General features: G+C 41.6%; 2 pseudogenes; both read left to right on the top strand.

Annotated features, from left to right (window-relative positions):
- The first annotated feature begins 18,087 nt into the window (after positions 1-18,087).
- On the top strand, positions 18,088-18,218 carry LOC136144569 (U4 spliceosomal RNA; annotated as a pseudogene).
- Positions 18,219-21,209: 2,991 nt separating this feature from the next.
- Positions 21,210-21,661, top strand: LOC136144345 (small ribosomal subunit protein uS13-like; annotated as a pseudogene).
- The last annotated feature ends 649 nt before the right edge of the window (positions 21,662-22,310 follow it).

Genomic DNA, 22,310 nt, shown 5'->3' with positions numbered 1-22,310 from the left:
AAAAATTTAGCCCATTGCCATAGCAGCCACTCTATCCTAGCTGTTCACTGTTACAGGTCTACAGGAGCTTCTTTACTGATGTCTGTTAAGTCCAGTCTAGAACCCTCTCTTCTCCACCTGGATGGATATTTTCTTCCTTCTGTAGAGTGACTGGATGTGAGGGAAGCAGACGTGGAAGAGGAAGCGCTTTAAAAGGAAGGGAGGCAGAGCGACCTTAATCACTGTGGGAACCTCCACCCCCTCAGCAAAACAGTAGAATTAAATCCACCAGAAGTAACACAGAAGGCACGTTTTCATTCAACACTCCGCTGCCAAGAACTTCATCTTCATCTGTTATCCTTCGAGTGCTGTATCTGTTGTCTTCTCAAGTAAGAAGAAAACTATAGGCAACCTCTAGTATACTCTTGAAGCAGTAACTATATAGAAAGAATACATTTAATTACAAGATCCCAAGTAGTTAGTGACCATCAACATTCTTGTAAATATATTGTAGCCAGTGAAAAGTACAATGTATTCCTCTAGACCTTAAAGAGATTCTGGTACATCCACTTTGAAGTATTTAGAAATCAATTAAGAAATACCTTTTTTTTTCTCACAAGTCCAATGTCATGTTTATAGAACACCTCATTTATACATTTGTAATACATTTTAACTTATTAAAATGTGTTGCAGCTTCCCAAGTGGTGCTAGTGGTAAAGAATCTGGCTTCCAGTCCAGGAGATACAAGAGACTTGGGTTCAATCCCTGGGTCAGGAAGATCCCCTGGAGTAGGAAATGGCACCTCACTCTGGTATCCTTGCCTGGAGATTTCCACGGGCAGAGGAGCCTGGCGGACTACAGTTCATAGGGCCTCAGAGTCAGACATGGCTGAGAGGCTGAGCACAAAATACATTAGATATGTTTTTAATGTTAGTATGTTTTATTATGCAAGTAATATGTTCAGTGGGCTTCCCTGGTGGCTTGGATGGTAAAAAATCTACCTGCAATGCTGGAGACTCTGGTTTGATCCCTGGGTTAGGATGATCCCCTGGAGAAGGGAATGGTTTACCCACTCCAGTATTCTTGCCTGGAGTATTCCCTGGATAATGTTGAACATTTTAAAGATTTAGTTAAGCCAATAGAAGAATATAAAAACCATCCATAATTCCACTTCCTAAATATCATCACTGTTTGCATTTTTGCGTATTTTCTCCCAGATTTCTTTTTTTCATGTATAGATGTATACAAGATTGAATCATTTAGTATACTCTTTTATAAGCTGCTTTTTTCACATAGCACAGTTTATCCCAAATCTCTCACCATGACAGTAAACCATTAGGTAGATTTATCAGACAAATGTCAATAGACCTTGGCCCCCAGGACACTAGAAAGGCCTCCACTTAGCCCCAAGGCTGAAGATGTTGTCCAACTCTATACAAAACATGCTGTCTGCCTGGTGGAGCTTTTAAGTCCCCACGCTGCCCAAGCTGGGTCTCACTTGCACAGTGTGAGGTCTACATCTGCACTCCAGCTCTGCTCAGTACCCTTGTCATCCTGAGGCTCCTGCTGTTTATCTCCTGAAGGTTCTCAGTGTCACCCTGGCATTTCTGACACGGAACTGCAAATGAGCTTTTTCTGCCTCCCATCCTCTGACGGGTGAAGGTCAGGAGATACACAGCCCTGCCAACTGGCTTCTTAAAACCAGGACCATCTGCCGATAAAAACCTGCCATTCAGAATGCTGACTCCCTCCCCATTTCTACAGTTGGCTCTCAATTACTGCTTCCCCTGGGAGCCAAGATCCCCAAGATCATTAAAACCCACAGTGGAAAACCAAACTTCACGAGAGTTTAAAATCTCCTCCTTGTCCATCTTTCAACTAGAGCTGCTCACAAATGCATTAATTTGAGTTTCTTCTCCTTTTATCCTCCTGATTCATGGCCTAATGAGCAATAAGGTAGTGAAAATGTGGTTATCAGACAGACGAGCAAGCAGCCTGTCTTTATGATCCTACAGTTTGAGTGTATGTGTCTGAAACCTCTCCTGCCTTCACTGTGAAGGGTACTAAGCAAGGTGTTTTATAAGTTGCTTTTTGCTACCTAGGTTTTCCAAAAACCCATCAGAGCTCTTCACATTAAGTTCTAAGTAATTGATATTCTTTTCTTTTTTAAACACTATTTCCTCTGTTTCAGTCTGCCATCTAATTTCCACTGTCCTGCAAAACAACAACAACAAAAACTATATACCCACACAAGTCCATGTGTATTTCTGTGTATGTATATTCATACAAATACACTTTTTAAAAAATGAATCATCTGTACCATCTTTCTAGATTCCACATACATGTGCTCATATGCAATGTTTGTTTTTCTCTTTCTGACTTACTTCACTGTATATGACAGACTCCACATCTCCACAAATGACCCAGTTTCATTCCTTTTTTATGGCTAATATTCCACTGTATGTTGTATATATCTACCACATCTTCTTTATCTGTTCATCTGTCAATGGACACTTAAGTTGCTTCCATGTTTTGGGGCTATTGTAAATTGTGCTGCAGTGAACACTGGGATGCATGTATCTTTTTGAATTATGGTTTTCTCAGGGTATATGACCAGAAGGATAGAGATGCAGAGATAGGGAACAGACATGTGGATGGGGGTGGGGGGCGGAGAGGGGAGGATGAGTGGGGAGATTGGGACTGACCTGTGTGCATTGCCACGTGTCAAACAGATCGAAGTGGGGACCTGCCCGTGTAGCACGGGGAGCTCAGCTCGGTGCTCTGTGGTGACCTAGAAGGGTGGGCTGGGGGAGGGGTTGGGAGGGAGCTCCAGGAGGGAGGGGAATGTAGGTATGCACACTTTGTTGTACTGCAGAAGCTACTCAGCATTGTAAAGAAACTATGCCCCAATTAAAAAAAAAAAGTCACCATTCTCTAGCCATGCATGTTTTTGTTCTTATACCTTCTCCTCCGAGGAGCGCTGAGCCTTGACATGGCCGGGCATTCAGCACGCCTGTGTGCACGCACATCCATCCTTCCCTCCTCGGCCAGCGTGGGGCAGCTGCCTGTCCCGTCTGCTCCTCTCTTCCCCAGCTTCAAGCCTGCCTTTAGTCCTGACATATCTCTTCTCCCGCTTCTTTCCTGCTGGTCAGTGCTCTGACATTCTCGTCCTCTCAGGAAAGACATGAGATACCTCCGAAAGAACAAACTTAGGACCACGGTATTCTCTGCAGCCATCTCAGTCATTAATGTTTCCTGAAACAGCACTCCACGTTTAAAAGATTTTAGGGTTTTGGTTTCTGTTTTTCCTTAAAGGAAGCCTTTCCGTGGACCAGCTTTCATGGCACTGTTGTGGCTGGAAAGGGCTACTGCCCTCCGGTTACGTCACAGATGCCGAGAAGGGCCATTGCGACTAAGGCACGGCCAGCACTTAGTTCTGAGCGTTCTAACCGTCTTGCTGGATAAGCGGCTTATTCCTCAGCAACAGTAGTGAATCAGGCCCCATGGGACCACTCCAGCCTATTTGAATAAGCTATCAATAACATTAAAAGCCTTCCCAGACATCGACATTTGCCAGCACTTACAGGCCAGTGCAAATGGGACGAGTGGCTTTTGGACGTTTTCAGTTTCTCCCCAGTGTTTGTTAAACAGTCAAGGTATTTATCAGAAATGGCCATGGGACACGAACACCTTCTAGTATGTGCTTTTAATTGTATTTTTGCTGAAACTGTCAGACTCGATTTCTTGTTGGATCATGTCCTTAGCCCCAGAGAGGAATCCTGGAAGTGCTGAAAAGAATTCTGTGTGAATTAGCCCTATTTAGAAGAAGACCAGTCAGAGCTGGCATAGCGGCCTAAGCTTTCAGCCAGGGCTGAGTGTGAGGACTGCCAATTAGGAGGCAGCAAGGGGGGCCCAGATCTGTGCCCCCTCCTCTCCTCTCCCACTCAACAGAGCGCTCCAGGCCCACTGACCCAGCCAGGCGCCAAATCCGCTGGACCCCAGACTAGAATCTGAGCAACACAATCCAAAGCTAGCAAAGAGCCTGCGGAGGTGGCCATGGCATGACTGATTTCATTTGCGTCCTGGATGAGTTTTAAGACGATGACAACTTCTCTCTCAAAAATGTGTTTTTCACACAAATCCCTTCTTTTTTCTTTTTTTGGAAAGAGTCCACTGTTTCGATCAAGTTCTTCGATCTTAGAGGAATCCATGGCTACAAAGTGCTTAAGATCCATGGTTCTAGCTTTTTACTCCAATTTAAAATAACCTCTCCTTTGCTGACTCCTAAGTTTTATTCAAGTCCTGAAAGGAAAGAAGGTTGAGGTGTTCTAAGGCTCTGAGTTCAGCTACAGGGGTTTGGGGGGCATTTTAAACCCAAACCCTTACCTTTCTGAGCCCAAGAAATCACAGAATCAGAGGAAAGCTGCCCTGATGAGGTTTAACAGTGTGTGTGGGAGGGGTGACACTGTCCACTCCCAACATGAGCTGAGGACTGTGGGAAGATGCTGGACCACATAGTGGAACTGGGCAAAGTGGTTGCCAGTCCAGCTGTGGCAAAGAACCTTTTTTATTTTTGCTAAAATGGGCATAAAGTCCTACAACTTTGTATGTAGCCCCAAACAGCTAAGATCCAAATACACTTTTCAGGATTCTGAATTCTAAAATACCCCCTACTGACAGTAATTTACACGACCTTTTGGATCTGAAGTATAGTGAGAATTGATTATATTCATCTGTTTTTTTACCTAGGATATAATTTCCTCAGGAGTATTGATAATATTGGTCAATATGGAAAGAATGGGTGCCTGAATGACATATATAAATTAAACAGCCTCCTTTTAAAAACATGACTGATCTGAAATAACACAAACAAGAATACCACCAAGTCATAACCAAGTCCTTTTCATACGAGAGTAGGTTTTGAGAATTTAAGGCCTGTCCTTTGTTGTCCCACATGGTGATGAACTGACCAAACATACATACAGGAAAAAGAAGTAAAGATATTAAATTTTTATTTTTAAAAGTTTGCTGTTTCTATCTGGGCTTCACTGGTGGCTCACTGGTAGAGAATATGACTGCCAGTGCAGGAGAGCATGGGTTCATTCATTGACCCTGCAAGATCCCAGGTGCCACAGAGTAGCTAAGCCCATGTGCCGCAACTACTGAGCCTGCACTCGAGCCTGGGAGCCGCAACTGCGGAGCCCATGTGCTACAACTGTGGAAACCTGTGAGCTCTAGAGCCTATGCACCATGACAAGAGAAGCCACCACCATGAGAAGCTCAGCTCTCCCCAAGCAGCGATGACTACTGCCAAAACTACGTAAATAAATAAAATTATTTTTAAACGCTTGCTGCTAATGTCTTCAGATCAACATTTTTATCAGTATGGTAGAAAAGGCTAAAGCTTATTTTCGAGGGGAGAATTTAAGTAACTTTTATTTGGCCAATGTGACTAGCTAAATTCCCTTCTGGTAATCTTTTTAAATACTAGATCTACTCATGAGGTTTATCTGTGAACTTAAGTGGAGTTTCTGGATTTTCCTGGATGGATTTACTTATTTGTGTACTTTGCAAGGTGGTCTCTATTTTACTTGAAAGCCCATTAAATAAGAGGATGTGCTTGATTGAAAGGAGAGCTTGAGGATTAACCAGCCAAAGCAGAAGAAAGCAGTGACTGAGTGAAGTTAATCTGATTGTCCCAGAGTTGATCCTAAACCATTACTGCCTAAGCCTTGGTGGATCCCTCTGTTTACAAGGAGGACACTGCCTGTGGCAGCAGCAGGAGCTTAGTGTGCTGTTTGGACGGCTTATGCAAAGTTGGTCACTCAAGATTTCACAAGCACAGCAAAGCCTCACTTATCTGTCATTACAGGGCTTTGCCGACCAAGGTCCGTATAGTTAAAGCTACAGTTTTTCCAGTAGTCGTGTACAGATGTGAGAGTTGGATCGTAAAGAAGGCTGAGCACCGACTGATGCTTTCCAATGATGATACTGGAGAAGACTCGTTGACAGTCCTTGGAATGGGACTCGGACCAGTCAATCCTAAAGAAAATCAACCCTGGACGTCATTGGAAGGACTGATGCTGAAGCTGAAGCTCCAATACTTTGGCCACCTGATGGGAAGAGCCAACTCATTGGGAAAAACCCTGATGCTGGGGAAAATTGAGGGCAAGAGGAGAAGGGGATGACATAAGACGACAGAGGACCATAGTTGGATGGCGTCATCAACTCAATGGACATGAGTTTGAGCAAACTCCAGGAAATAGTGAAGGACAGGGAAGCCTGGTGTGCTGCAGTCCTTGGGGTCCCTAAGAGTCAGACATGGCTGAGCTACTAAACAGCAGTAACAACAGGGCTTCCTAGGTGGCTCAGTGGTAAAGAATCTGCCTGCCAATGCAAGAGATGTGGGTTCGACCCCCGGGTCTGGAAGATCCGCTGGAGGAGGAAATGGCTACCCACTCATGTATTCTTGCTTGGAGAATTCCATGGACAGAGGAGCCTGGCGATCTACAGTTCATGGAGTCAAAAAGAGTCGGATGCAACTTAGCACGCACACACAGGGCAATGCATTCCAAATATGTTAGTTTTTCACATAACATAAGCTAACTTTTTTTGGAATCTGTTAATTAAAGGAAGACACTGTCTTCCGAAACAGTGTTGAAGTTAACTTTCCCTTTTCTGAATGTCTTGGTCGTGGATGTACCTCGTGCAGCTGTAAAACTAGGAAAGTGAGGTCATTTGTCCATTGAGCCAAGTTACTTTGTATTTCTTCCCTGCTGTGATTTTGTGGAACTGTTTCCTCCACAGATCCTTAGGGAGGAAATGATCTTCCCATTCCTGTTGGAGTATTTAATGTACATCTGTTACCTGGATGGCTCCACACCTTTCTTATGCTAGAGAGAGTACTTTGCAAGTTCTGTTCTTTTAGAAATAGAGAGGGACTTCACTGTCAGCCCAGTGGTTAAGACTCTCAGCTCCCAGTGCAGGGGACCTGGGTTTGATCCCTGGTCAGGGAACTAGGTCCCCTATGCCTCAACGAAGATCTCATGTGTGGCAACTAAGAGCCCGAGCAGCCAAATAAATAGATAAAATACTAAGAGAGTTAGTGTTGACAACATGTAGTTGACAACATGTAATGACACTCATTGGCTTTAATTATTCTTAAAATGGATTTGGGTTAAAGAATAGCTTCTAGTTCATTATTGTGACATTGGTAAAATTCTAAAATGGGCCTTTCAATTTAAAAATTTTGAGCTCTTTAGCAACTGTAAGTGCAAAGCCTTGTATCTAACTTCATCTGAAGTCAGTCTCCTAATTCTACCTTGACCAGAAATTTTGGCTTAATTTATGTTGTATGTGTTGTAAGGGCTCCCAGGTGGTGCCAGTGGTAAAGAACCCATTTGCCAATGCAGGAGACTTAAGAGACGTGAATTTGATTCCTGGGTCAGGAAGATCACCTGGAGAAGGAAATGACAACTCACCCCAGTATTCTTGCCTGGAGAATCCCATGGACAGAGGAGCCCTGGCAGGCTATAGTTCATAGGGTCGCAAAGAGTCAGACTTGACTGACGTGACCTCGCACGCATGTGTTCACATGTTGTAGGGTAAATAACACAAATGATAAAATAATGCAAATAATAAGGACCTAAGGGGAAAGTAAAGGGGAGTTTTGAAGAGCTCACATCATCACTATGCATGACTGTGTAACTTTTTAGTAAGTATGAAGTGAGAAGTGAAGTGAGTGAGAGTCGCTCAGTCATGTCCAACTCTTTGCAACCCCATGGAATATATAGTCCATGGAATTCTCCAGGCCAGAATACTGGAGTGGGTAGCCTTTCCCTTCTCCAGGGGATCTTCCCAATCCAGGGATGGGACCCAGGTCTCACAAATTGCAGGTGGATTCTCTACCAACTGAGCCACAAGGGAAGTCCAAGAATACTGGAGTGGATAGCCTATTCCTTCTCCAGGGTATCTTCCCAACCCAGGAATTGAACTGGGGTCTCCTGCATTGCAGGCGGATTCTTTACCAACTGAGCTATTAGGGAAGCCTTTAGTAAGTATAAAGTGAAGTCACTCAGTTGTGTCCGACTCTTTGTAACTCCATGGACTGTAGCCCACCAGGCTTCTCCATCCATGGGGTTTTCCAGGCAAGAATACTGGAGTGGGTTGCCATTTCCTTCTCCAGGGGATATTCCCCACCCAGGGACTGAACCCAGGTCTCCTGCATTGAAGGCAGACGCTTTACCCTCTGAGCCACTAGGGAAGTCCCTTAGTAAGTATAGAGAGATTTAAATATATTTAAAGTTGTGTTTCTCTCAGATTTAAGTTATTGGCTATACACTAAATGGCTTGATGACTTGGTTTCCATGTATATAGCCCTACAAAAGAATTTTTTCCAGTACATGCTTAACAATCAATAAGTAATTTTTATTTATTTTCAGTGAATTCTTTTATGGAATGGAGACAGTATCTCCATATTTCATATGCCTCTTCCAATATGTATTTATTTCACAATGCTTTTTTCACCATTGCGAGTAGATACATTGAGGCAGTAGATGTAAATATGTACAGTTTCTTGCTTTAAACATCTATACAGTCGTGGTGGCGGTGGCTGTTAATAGCATAACTAGATGCTATGGAATTAGGCAGAAATATACTTGTTATATAGAAAGGTCTGGTTACCACAGCAGCGTCTCCTTTTGTCCTGGAGCAGCATTTAATTTTTTTTTTTCCCCTTTAAGTTCCAGACTAGAGTTGTTTACAGTCTTTTTTTTCCTTTACAAATGCCAGTCGCCTGGAGATATGGCAGCTGATCAACACACCTGATTACTCTGCAGGTGTAAACCAGATAATTTAGGCCCCCAAGCCATCCGGGACCAGAAGTACTTAGTTGCTCTTCTTCATTAGTGAAATTCACAGGATGGTTCTATCAATAAATCGTCCGTTTCCATCTTAGGTTTGAAAATCAGACCCTCATCACAATGCCATTGGCTTCCCTGGTGGCTCAGCAGGAAAGAACCCACCTGCCAATGTAGGAGACTCGGGTTTGATCCCTGGGTCAGGAAGATCCCCTGGAGAAGAAAATGGCAACCTACTCCAGTATTCTTCCCTGGGAAATCCCAGGGACAGAGGAGCCTGGGGGACTCCAGTCCATGGGGTTGCAAAGAGTCAGACAGGACTTAGAGACTAAACAACAGCCACGCAATGCCAGTTATGGGAGCCTGCGTATCTAGGTGAGCTACTTAGAGGAAGTGAGAAGTCAATAGGTCAGAGCTGGAACGTGAGTTATGTGACCACTCCAGCATCATCATCATTATTGGTCAGGGAAAAGTACTAAGTTCCCTTTATCTGCTGAAGTGGTAGGGGATGGTGATTTCATTGCATATGGCTTTTGATTAGAATGTCTTAATGAGGTTGGCAGTGATGGGGAGATGAATTTCGAAGAACAATTTTGGAGTGTGTGTAGGTATGTTTAAGTAGCATCCTAATGACTCTGAGAAATTACCTGAGGAAGATGTAATCAACTAGACCATACTGGCTTATCAACATCGGGCCATGTTCTGCTTTTCTAATTTGATTACCTGGAAACTAGTATCATTAAACTAAAGAACATCTGTGTTGTAGGTCTTGATGGGGGAGGGGGGAAACCAAAGAAAGATTAATGATATTTTAAGAAATACTCTGACTCTGTGCCGGAAATGATCTCTTCTCACAAATTTTGCTTTCCAGCCTAAAACAGCCCTGTCCATGCTCTATAATTAGAAATATAATAAATAGTCAAACCCAGGCACTAGGAAAAATGTCAGATTTATTTTCTCCACCCCCACTTGTCCTATATTTGTTTGGTTTATTGTTCTCTTGGTCAGTGAAGAAATTTTATTTATATGTGAGTGGCAGACAGCATAAAAGTAAATGATTCAACAAATTTACCATTTGGAGTATATTCTATTTTTATTGTAATTAACCATATTTTGGGACATTAAGTACAGGAAGGCTTCCCTATAGTATTTGTGTGATAACTTTTCTGTCCAGAGAAATATGTTGTGTTTTAAACCCATATGACAAACAAATACTTCTATCCTAAATGTCTGAAAGAAAGATATCTAGTGTGATTTCCTATGCACAAAGATGTGGATCACAAGGCTTTCAAGAGCTGTAAAGTTGGTTTTCTGTTTAGACCCACCTCATATCTAAGGTATTTAGAAATTAACTGGTGCAAAATAATATACTATTTACTAGAAACAGTTTTAAAGGACCGTAGCCTATCATCTCTTTCAAATAATCTTTACTGGGGACGTTCACATGAGCATACTGTGGCCTGGAGCATGAACTTACTGTTACAGTGTCGGGGACCACTGCTTTCTCAGATTTTACACTGGATCAAAGACAGTCTTTATGCTGATAGATGATACTAGAGGAGTGTCAGTTTCCCTGGACACTCTCAGAAGCTACTCCCTTCCTAGAGTCCACTCACCTTTCCACTTGCACCCACCAGGCAGGCCCAGAAATCATCTGCTCAGACCAGAGACGTCAGGTGGGTGTCCTTGCCTGAGGGAGGAGAAGACTGTGCAAGAAAAATGCAGGACAGAATTCCAGTCTATAAATAACTCAAAGGCCATTGAAAAGAGGAGATGAACATGAGAGAGACAAGGAACCAACTAAACTATGGAAAATTCAGTGCTCAATTGTGTGAGGTTCAAAGTGCTTTTCTTAGAGAACCAATCAGGAGGGAAAGGAAGCCGTGAAGCAGGGCTGATTTTGTTAGACATACAAAAGGTCAAAGCTTTCCTGGTGGTTTTGGTATGATGTAGGACCAGAGCTTGTGGCTCAGGGGTTAAAAGAATGCACCTGCCAATGCAGGAGTTGCAGGAGACGAGAGTTTGACCCTTGGGTTGGGAAGATGCCCTGGAGGAGGGCATTGCAGCACACTGCCGTATTCTTGCCTGGAGAATCCCATGGACAGAGGAGCCTGGCGGGCTCCATAGGATCACAGAGTCGGACACAGCTAAAGTGACTGAATACACGTGCAGGGGACCAGAGCTCGGCCCCTCTTAGTACTGACTCTTGGTTTTAATGGCTGATGCTAGGGCAGACATCCTAATGCTGAACCACCCTCGTTGTGTACTTGCCCCTGTCGTAGTTTAGAAAAGGCTCTTTGGCATCAGTGGAAAGGCTGTGCTTCATCTGAGGTGGAGATGAGTCTCCTATGTATAACAGGTGACCTCTTGACAGCAAACTACATGACAGGCAGAGTTTGTCCATAATCTCCTAGGGGCTAGTGGGAAGGAAGAGCAAAAACTAGCTCATTTGCATCTCATCCTGCCCAGGAAAATTTTTGCTAATAGTAGTTCTACTTGTTTTTGTAAACTGTGGGTAGAGCACTTAACATTAGAGCCAGTCTTTTTTTAAAAAATACTATTTTAATTTTATTATTTGTAGCTACTCTCTAGTTGCCATGCACAGGCTTCTCATTGCAGTGGCCTCAGTACTTGTGGTGCACGGGCTTAGTTGCCACTTGGCACGTGGAATCGTCCCAGACCAGAGATAGAACCTGTGTCGCCTGCGTTGGCAGGTGGATTTTTAACCAGCAGACAACCAGGGAAGCCAGGAAAGCTACTCTTTTAACAAAACTTTTTTTTTTTAACAAAACTCTTAAGTGTACATTCCAGTGTCGTTGACTTTAGGTACAGTGTTTTACAGAAGATCTTTAGAACTTATTTATCTTTCTTAACTGAACTGTTAATGTCAGTTGACTAGTAACTTCCCATTTTTCCAATCTTTGATTCTAGGAATTTGACTGTTTTATTAGGTATCTCATGTCTGTGGAATCATGCAGTATTTATTCTTCTGTGATTGGCTTATTTCATTTAGCATAATATCCTCAAGGTTCATCCATGTGTGGTCGCATGTTGCAAAATTCCCTTCTTTTTAACAGGTAAATAGTATTCCATTGTCTGTTTCTACCGTGTTCTTCATCTGTCAAGGGACTTGTAGGTTGTTTCCACATTTGGCTACTGTGAGTAGCGATACAATGAACAAGGGAGTGCTAATATATCTTTAAGATTCTGATTTCAATTATTTTCGATAAATACCCAGAAATGGGATTCCTGAATCTTATGGTAGTTTTCTGTCTAATTTTTTGAGAAAGCTCCATACTGTTTTCTGTAGCAGTTGTACCATTTTGCGTTCCCACCAGCAGAATGCAAGGGTTCCAATTTCTCCACATCCTTGCCATCACTTCTTGTTTCTTGTTTGTTTGTTTTTCCATATATAATAACCATCCTGACAGGCATAATGTGATGTCTCATTGTGATTTTGATTTGCATTTCCCTGATGATTAGTAACATTGAACATTTTTTATATATGGCTCCACCATCAGTATGTCTTCTTTGGAAAAATGTCTATTTAAGTCCTTAGCCCATTTTTTTTTTCAGAGTTGTAGGAGTTCCTTATATATTTTGGAGATGAGCTCCTTGTCAGATGTATGGTTTGCAGATATTTTTTCCCATTCCATAAGTTGCCCTTTTGTTCTGTTGATTGTTTCCTTTCCTTGAAGATGTTTGGTTTATCTTAGAGGGAAAGCTTTCAGTTTTTCACCATTAAGTATAATGTTTCCTGTGGGTTTTTCATAATTAGTCTTTATTATGTTGAAGTAATTTCCTTCTGTTTTTAGTTTGTTTTGAATTTTTATTATGAAAAGCTGTTAGATTTTTTCAGATGCTTTTTCTGTATGTGTTGAGATGATCGTGTGATTTTTATCCTTTATTTCAATAATGTGGAATATGATATTAATTGATTTTCATATGTGAGACATTCTTCCATCCTAAGGATAAATCTCACTTGGTTGTGGTATATAATCCTTCTCATGTGCTGTTGACTTCAGTTTGCTAGTATTTTGATCAGAAATTTTGCATCTATATTCATCAGATATATTGGCTATAGTTTTCTTTTTTTGATGTGGATCATTTTTTTAAAAATCAGTATTGAATTTGTTATAATACTGCTTCTGTTTTGTGTGTTGGTATTTTGGCTATGGGGCCAATGGGATCTCAGCTCCCCAATCAGGGATTGAACCCAGAGGCCCTATATTGGTTAGTCTTAACTACTGGACCACCAAGGAAGTCCCCTGACTATAGTTTTCTTTTCTTGTTGTGTCTTTTTCTGGTTTTGGTATCAGGCCTCATGAAATGTTTGAAAGTGTTCACTCTTCTTCCATGTTTTGAAAGAGTTTGAGAAGGATTGGCACTGATTTTTCTTTATTTGGTAGGATTCACCATGAAGACAAGTATTTTTGTGCTTTCCTTTTTTGGGAGATTTTGATTATTGATTCATCTCTACACTTATAGATCTGCTCATACTTTCTATTTTTCCATGATTTAGTCTTGGTAGGCTATATGTTTCTAGGAATTTATCCATTTGTTCTAGGTTATCCAGTTTGTTGGTGTATTGTTGTTCATAGTAGTCTCTTATGATTCTTCTAACTCTGTAGTGTCAGTTGTAATGATTCTTCTTTCATTTCTGATTTACTTGAGTCTTTTTATCTTAGTTGGAGTTTGTCAGTTTTGCTTATCTTTTCAAAAACTAACTGAAAAATTCACAAGTATGTGGAAATTAAACAGCCTGCTCTTGAATAACCATTAGGTCAAAGAAGAAATAAAAAAGGACATTAGAAGATACCTCTAGACGAATGAAAATGAAAACAAAAACTTTCACAACTTACGGGATGAGACAAAAATAGAAGAGGGAAGTGCATTGCAATAAGTGTTTAGATGAACAAATGAGAAATATCTCAAAGATTACACCTCAAGGAGCTAGAAAAATAAGAACAAACTGAGCCCAAATTTAGCAGATGGAAGGAAGTAACAAACTAAATGAGATATAAAATAGAAAAATAATAGGGAAATGTCAAAACTAAGAATTGGCTTTTTGATTGCCACTTTTGTCAACTCTGAAATCAAGAAAATAAGTGAGTCTGCAGTAGCCACTTTAATTGAAGCAGGTATCTGTATGCACATGATTTGGGGCAGAAATACAATTCAGTTCAATTCAGTTCAGTCACTCAGTCCTATCTGGCTCCTATTTGTGACCCCATGGACTGCAGCATGCCAGACGTCCCTGTTCATCACCAACTCCCAGAGTTTACTCAAACTCATGTCCATAGAGTTGGTGATGCCATCCAACCATCTCATCCTGTCATCCCCTTCTCCTCCTGCCTTCAACCTTTTCCAGCATCAGAGTCTTTTCAAATTAGTCAGATCTTCCCATCAGGTGGCCAAAGTACTAGAGTTTCAACTTCAGTGTCAGTCCTTCCAATGATTATTCAGGACTGATTTCCTTTAGGATGGACTGGTTGGATCTCCTTGCAGTCCAAGGGACTCTCAAGAGTCTTCTCCAACACCACAATTCAAAAGCATCAATTCTTCAGTGCTCAGCTTACTTTATAGTCCAACTCTCACATTCATTCATGACTACTGGGAACACCGTAACTTTGACTAGACGGACCTTTGTTGGTAGAGTAATGTCTCTGCTTTCTAATAAACTGTCTAGGTTGGTCATAACTTTTCTTCCAAGGAGCAAGTGTCTTTTATTTTCATGGCTGCAGTCACCATCTGCAGTGATTTTGGAGCCAAAAAATTAAGTCTGTCACTATTTCCACTGTTTCCCCATCTATTTGCCATGAAGTGATTGGGACAAGATGCCATGATCTTAGTTTTCTGAATGTTGAGTTTTAAGCCAAATTTTTCATTCTCCTCTTTCTTTTTTTTTTTTTTTTTTTTCATTTTCCTCTTTCACTTTCATCAAGAGGCTCTTTAGTTCTTTGCTTTCTGCCATAAGGTGATGTCATCTGTGTATCTGAGGTTGTTGATATTTCTCCTGGCAATCTTGATTCCAGCTTGTGCTTCATCCAGTCCAGCATTTCTCATGATGTACTCTGCATATAAGTTAAATAAGCAGGGTGACAATATACAGCCTTGACATACTCCTTTCCTGATTTGGAACCAGTCTGTTGTTCCATGTCCGGTTCTAACTGTTGCTTCTTGACCTGCATACAGATTTCTAAGGAGGCAGGTCAGGTGTTCTGGTATTTCCAACTCTTGAAGAATTTTCCACAGTTTGTTGTGATCCACAGAGTCAAAGGCTTTGGCATAGTCAATAAAGCAGAAGTAGATGTTTTGCTGAAATTCTCTTGCTTTTTTGATGATCCAGCGGATGTTGGCAATTTGATCTCTGGTTCCCCTGCCTTTTCTAAATCCAGCTTGAATATCCAGAAGTTCACGATTCACGCACTGTTGAAGTCTGGCTTGGAGAATTTGAGCATTACTTTACTAGTGTGTGAGATGAGTGCAGTTGAGTGGTAAGTTTGAGCATTCTTTGGCATTGCCTTTCTTTGGGATTGCCTTTCTTCCAGTCCTGTGGCCACTGCTGAGTTTTCCAAATTAGTTGACATATTGAGTGCAGCACTTCCACAGCATCATCTTTTAGGTTTTGAAATAGCTCAGCAGGAATTCTATCACCTCCACTAGCTTTGTGCATAATGATGCTTCCTAAGGCCCACTTGACTTCGCATTCCAGGATGTCTGACTCTAGGTGAGTGATCACACCATCTTGATTATCTGGGTCATGAAGATCTTTTTGTATAGTTCTTCTGTGTATTCTTGCCACCTCTTAATATCTTCTACTTCTGTTAGGTCCATACCATTTCTGTCTTTTATTGTTCCCATGTTTGCATGAAATATTCCCTTGGTAGTTCTAATTTTCTTGAAGAGATCTCTAGTCTTTCCCATTCTGTTATTTTCCTCTATTTCTTTGCATTGGTCACTGAGGAAGGCTTTCTTATGTCTCCTTGCTATTCTTTGGAACTCTGCATTCAAATGGGGATATCTTTCCTTTTCTCCTATGCCTTTTGCTTCTCTTCTTTTCATAACTATTTGTAAGGCTTCCTCAGACAATCATTTTGCCTTTCTTTTTCTTGGGGATGGTCTTGATCCCTGTCTCCTGTACAATGTCACAAACCTCTGTCCATAGTTCTTCAGGCACTCTGTCTATCAGATCTAATCCCTTGAATCTATTTGTCACTTCCATGGTATAATCGTAAGGGATTTGATTTAGCTCATACCTGAGTGGTCTAGTGGTTCTCCCTACTTTCTTCAATTTAAATCTGAATTTGACAATAAGGAGTTCATGATCAGAACTACAGTCAGCTCCCAGTCTTGTTTTTGCTGACTGTATAGAGCTTGTTCATCTTTGGCTGCAAAGAATATAATCAATCTGATTTCAGTATTGACCATCTGGTGATGTCCATGTATAGAGTCTTCTCTTGTGTTGTTGCAAGAGGGTGTTTGCTATGATCAGTGATTACACCAGGACAAAATGTGTATAAACTTACTCACAAGAAGGTTTTACCATGCCTCTTAGTTTAGGGATGTAGGAAATTAGAAAATACAAAAAATTGTGAAACCTCTTTAGGTGATAGTTGAAGTTACTGGTAGGCCCTGCTGTCAGTGACTGCCAGGAGAAAGGAGTGCAGATTCATCACACGCTATCAAACTTTGGACCATTTGCTATAGAAATATCTCAGTCAGCTCATGTCTGCAGCAGTCTTCAAGACTTCCTTACAGTTCTTTATTGTTGACTCATTCTTTGTCAGGGTGTGCCATAAAATGATGCTGGGAGTCTGGTTTCTTGCTTTGATTCACTCTTTTTCCTTGCCTAAAGCACTTCCCAGCGGGGACAATAACCTAATACACTGAGCTCAGTGTAAACAGGAAATCTGGCAGCAATAACTGGACCAAGGGCTAACTTTGCAAAGCCAAGTTTTAATGAGTAATTTGCAAAGTGATTAATCAGGAGGCCACTGTCCTTAGAAAATGGGGTACGTGCACACCACGCTGACTTGGTGCCTTTCCTGGCTCTCTGAGGCGACACTGTCTTATGGACTGCTGCCCTCCTTATGTCCAGGAAGCTTCTCTTCAGTCACCTGCTGTTACCGGGATCCAAGGGGGAAAGTTAGTGAACTCCAGAATCCGCTTCTTTAGTCTCAAAAAACTGCAGATCATGAGCTCTTAATGACCGATCAGTGGATCAGAAAATCGACTTAGTGATTCAAACTCTTAGTCCCTCAGTCGTGCTGACTCTTTGTGACCCCATGGACCGTGGCCCGCCAGGCTTCTCTGTCCATGGGATTTCCCAGGCAAGAGTACTGGAGTGGGTTGCCATTTCCTTCTCCAGGGGATCTTCCTAACCCAGGAATCAAACCCGGGTCTCCTGCACTATAGGCAGATTCCTTACTGTCTCAGCCACCGGAGAAGCCCAAAATCAACTATCAAAAAAAATTAAGTGGAATAAACTAGAACCATCAGTATGTCATATGTTATGAGGTTAAATATTTCACAAAACAAATTTTTTATACACATATAGATATGCACACCTATGTTGGTGCTGGATTATAATATAATATATATTTCTTACTGTAGATCTTGGTCGGAAAAGCTTAAGCATCATCACAATATTTAAAACTTTTTTGAAATATGGAGATATTATTTTTCAATTACATTTTAGATAGTGATCAAGAGATAGTTTATTTCTTTATGCTTAGGAAAAATAAATTTTCTAGGAAAATAATGAATGTACTTAAAATTTCTGTAATTAGACAAAAGAAATGAATATGTTTGTATGATTCTCCCCAAAATATGACATTAAATGTAAACTGTTTGATAGCTTATGCTATTAAGTCTCCTAAATATTTCAAAGCTATATTTATGATATATTTTGTATGCAAATTAATGATAAGGCAAATAATACAAATATTCAAACATTTTAAATAGCATTTCAAAATGTAGAGTCTTGACACTAAAATGAAAAAAGTAAAATCTAATTTTTAAAAAGTACAAACAGCAAGTCTACAGGTTCTTCCAAGGAGCAGAGAAGATAATTGAGCTATTTCAAGGCTGTCATCAATATATTTTTCAGATATTATCATAGAAATTCTATAAAGCCCTATTACTTTTATTTAGCATTTGAGTAGTTTTCTTCATCATCCACAGTGACACCTTTATTTGGTGTGGGGGGAGAAAGGGAATCATTTTGTTTTAAAGAATCATCATTTTTAGCTTTGCTCAGTGGCAGTATCGTAGCCAATGAGGTTTATCCGAGGCGCGATTATTCCTAATTGAAAACTTTTCCTAATACCCCACCATGATGGAAGATTTAATGTGATTTTTATTGTTAATTTTCAATTTATGTGTTTTGTGGTCAGAGAATACAATTTGCCTGGTGTTGACTGACATCTTTTTTCATCTAATATGCAATTAATATTTCATTTAAAAAAAGAATCATCATTTTTATGTAAAATATGTAAAACAAGAAGCAACAAAGGAACATAGACTCCAGAGCCAGATTACTTGGGTTATGTGACCAAGAGCTGGTGCTTTAACCTGTCTGCTTCACTTCTTCATCCATAAATGGAGGAAAAGAGCAGTGTCTGTGTTATGGAGGATTAAGTGAGTTAATATTTATAAATCTGGCAAGTTAGGAAGTTCTGTTGAAGTGTTTGCTATTTCTCATGGCACCTAGTCAACCTTTGTTTATTCAGCAAACATTCACATCACACCTAGAAGATCAAATGCTGACCTGGGGATGAAAGAGCAGCCTCCAGCATCTAAAGAGCGCAGCTGGGTAGATCAAGTTCCTGGAACGGTAGACGGGAGACAGGACGCAAAATGCTACTTTGGTGATGGGGGAGGGGGAGCTGGGGCAGACAGTGAGTGCGAAAACTCACTTTTCTTAAACAAATACTAGTTGCCCACAGTCTAAACAAAGTCCAGATGTTGACACTTGTTTTGGATTTTCCCCTTGACCAAGCAGCCTAATTCCTGGCTTTTCCCTCCCTTATCACCTCGCCTAAGCTTTCTGTTGCCATTTCTCTAGTCTGGCTTTTCTCTAAGTGTTCGGTCTCAATGGCACCGTTGAAGGGCTACAGTAGGGATTCAGGACCGATGGATCACACAAGACTCCAGGCCTAGGTGTGGATCTCTCAGTGCTGATCCATATGCCTGTGGTTGGTTGGCCCGTTTACCAGAGGTAGAGAGAGGGATTACTGCTTTGGTTTACAGGCCTTCTTACTTCCCCTTCCCAAGTCAATTGCTCAACTTGCAAAATGCTTCAAATATCCTCTAATCATACTTAGTATACAGTGTAAATCTTCTAAGTACGTTTCACCTGTGAAAAATGTAATCCCTACATGGTTCTGATTTCCCTAATAGTTTGTCATGCTGTGTATTTACTCATAAAGTTAATATTACTGAAGGAAAATTGGGCATTTGGGTCCAGGGTTGAGAGTGAAGGAGTCATTTCAGGAACGTAGAAGTCTCATTCTTTAAGTGCTTGGTAAGCCCCAGCTGTGAGGATCCAAATATGAATCAGACACTCACAAGGCTTGAACGTGGATGGGGAAACAGATGCGATTACAAGTGTTAGGAACACTCTAGTAGAAACACAGACATGTTTCAGTGGTGGCTTAAAGCGGGGCATGGTCAGTTAACGCTTTGGTGCTATTAGGGACCTCACGTTAGCATGTTACTACCTGTAGCACCATCACATGTTAACCAAGGACCTTCTGCAGGCAGAACACCACACCCAGGAGCTGGGCTGTCCACCAACATAGGACAGTGAGAAGGTGGATCAGGAAGCCGCCCAACTCGCCACATCTAGCCCAGCCCTGTATACACATAACCGCATCTGAACTGAGGTCATGTCCCAGCCCCCAGCGTATCTATACACCATTCCTGTTCCTATAGGGATGGCTTAGAAGCTATGTGCCTGTCTGTGGAGGTTGAGAATATGTTTATCTTATATAAAATATGCAGGAGGTGGTGAAGCAAGCGAATGAAAGATAAACCCCTACCCAGATGGTCAACATCACCAGCAAAGCAAAAACTCAGATGCAAATGTAACCACAGAAAGTTAACAATGGTAAAGAATAGGAAGAGAAACTTTGAGAAGGTGTATGATTTTGAATAGATGATTCACAAGCAAAGAATAAATGCTTCGTTCACCTTGACTCTAAAAATGAGAATGTCAATTGAATGCAAAAGGAGAAACTTTATGATAAAGAATTCGGGTGACTGAATGAAATGAAAAATGATTTAGTAGGTGATGGAGATTCAGCGGGAAGCTCAACCTCCCATCTCAGGTAAAAAGGGGACATTAACCTTCTATGTGACCCTCCTGGGCTCAGTAATAATAATGTTGAAGGAGAAGTGAGGGGAGTCTTGGTGAGAAAAATCAGGAGAGTTAGTCACGCACTGAAGAGATGTTTCCAGGTTGGGATCAGGAAACCAAGATGATTAAATCAATGCAGAATTATTGTGTGTAACATGATCAAAGTAATGAAAAGACCCATCTTCTCAAATTGTATTTGAGCAAGGAAATCCCAGGATGGCAGTGACAGGGGTACATGCGGAGGACAGAAAATGATGTCAGGAGTTCAGGAACCAAGAAATAAAGCAATAACAATAACAGCACCCCCGTAACCTGTAAGATCCTCAAGATAAGACCTCAGAATAAACTAAAAGGCATCACAGCACTCTTTCCAAGCCACACCAGGTATCTGTGTTTGCCCAGCCACCTGTCTCCTTAATCGGGAACTTTGCCAGATGTAAAAACAAACAAGATGAAAGAAAGAACAACGCAAAACACTAAGACCCTGATGCTGGGAAAGACTGAGGGCAGGAGGAGAAGGGGCGACAGAGGATGAGATGGTTGGATGGCATCATTACCTCAGTGGATGTGAGTTTGAGCAAACTCCGGGAGACAGTGAAGGTCAGGGAAGCCGGGTCGCAGAGAGTTGGACATAACTGAGCGACTGAACAATAACAGAAGATTCAACTACATGAGCTTGATGATTTCAAACTTGAAGTGGAAAGAGCTGCAATGTCATAAGTGAGAGAGGAAAGGAGGTGGTTACCAGGACATGGACAGATCTTAAGAAGGAGACAGATTCCCTGAATTCTGATCTCACTGCTGTTCCCACCTGGCTTTATGGTTCTGGCGAGGGAGTTTCCCAGTGTGTTTGTTTGTTTGCTTTTTTCCTTGCCTGTAAAACAAGAGTCTTGGAATAAATGAATTTTAAGATACTGACTGCACTTAAAGATTTCTATAAGGATATAGAGAATATAAAGTGAATTCAGGCTTCCACTGGAGGCCTACACGCCGTTGCTGGGGCTGCCACCATGTCTCTAGTAATCCCTGAGTGAGTACTCAACACCAACATCGATGGGCGGCGGAAAATTGCCTTTGCCTTCACTGCAATTAAGGGTGTGGGGTGAAGATATGCTCATGTGGTATTGAGGAAAGCAGACATCGACTTCACCAAGAGGGCAGGAGAGCTCACCAAGGATGAGGTGGAACGTGTGATCACCATTATGCAGAATCCACGCCAATACAAGATCCCAGACTGGTTCTTAAATAGACAGAAGGACATGAAGGATGGAAAACACAGCCAGGTCCTGGCAAACAGTCTAGACAACAAACTCCATGAAGACCTGGAACGACTGAAGAAGATTCGGGCCCACAGGGGGCTGCGCCACTTCTGGGGACTTTGCGTCCGAGGTCAGCACACCAAGACGACAGGCCACCGTGGTCGCACTGTGGGTGTGTCCAAGAAGAAATAATGTGTGGGCCTTGTGTTTATGCAGTTATGGAAAAAAAATTAAGTGAATTCAGATCTCATGACAAGTTCAAAGTGAATTCACTACTCAGGATGTAAGAATGAGGTTTCTATCAGTTGATCATTTACTTATTTTCCTTATTTTTTTAGTTTGCCAACCCACTCTTGATCTATCTAGGTTCACACTCAGAAAGCCTGTTCCATCCGCTTCCTCAGAACCTTCCTAGAATATCACAATGTCTTCAAAGGACTTCTCTCCCAATTTCAGAAAAAATGGGCATATTTTGCACCATTAAAGGCCATAATGTCCAAAGTTTGTCCATATTCTGCCAATTTTGGTCCTGTCGAGCTCCTTCTAGAGATGTCAGGGCCCTTGGCTTACTTGGTTTTGAGGGTGGGTACTGCCTTTTGGGGAATATAATAGCCAAGGGATTTAAACCATGTCTGTTTAAAGTTGCATTGTGGGGACCTCTCTGGTGGTTCAGTGGCTAAGACTCCTTGCTCCCAGTGCAGGGGGCCTGGGCTCCATCCCTGGTCAGAGAACTAGATTCCACATGCCACACCTAAGAGTTTGCATGCTGCAGTGGAGATCAAGGATCCTGTGTGCTGCAATGAAGACTCGGTGCAGCCAGATAAATAAATAAATAATTAACAGGAAAAAGTT

Source organism: Muntiacus reevesi, chromosome 11 (genome assembly GCF_963930625.1).
Source record: "Muntiacus reevesi chromosome 11, mMunRee1.1, whole genome shotgun sequence".
Taxonomy (NCBI): domain Eukaryota; kingdom Metazoa; phylum Chordata; class Mammalia; order Artiodactyla; family Cervidae; genus Muntiacus; species Muntiacus reevesi.
The sequence above is the reverse complement of the archived record's forward strand: the minus strand, read 5'-3'. Positions and strand labels throughout refer to the sequence as shown.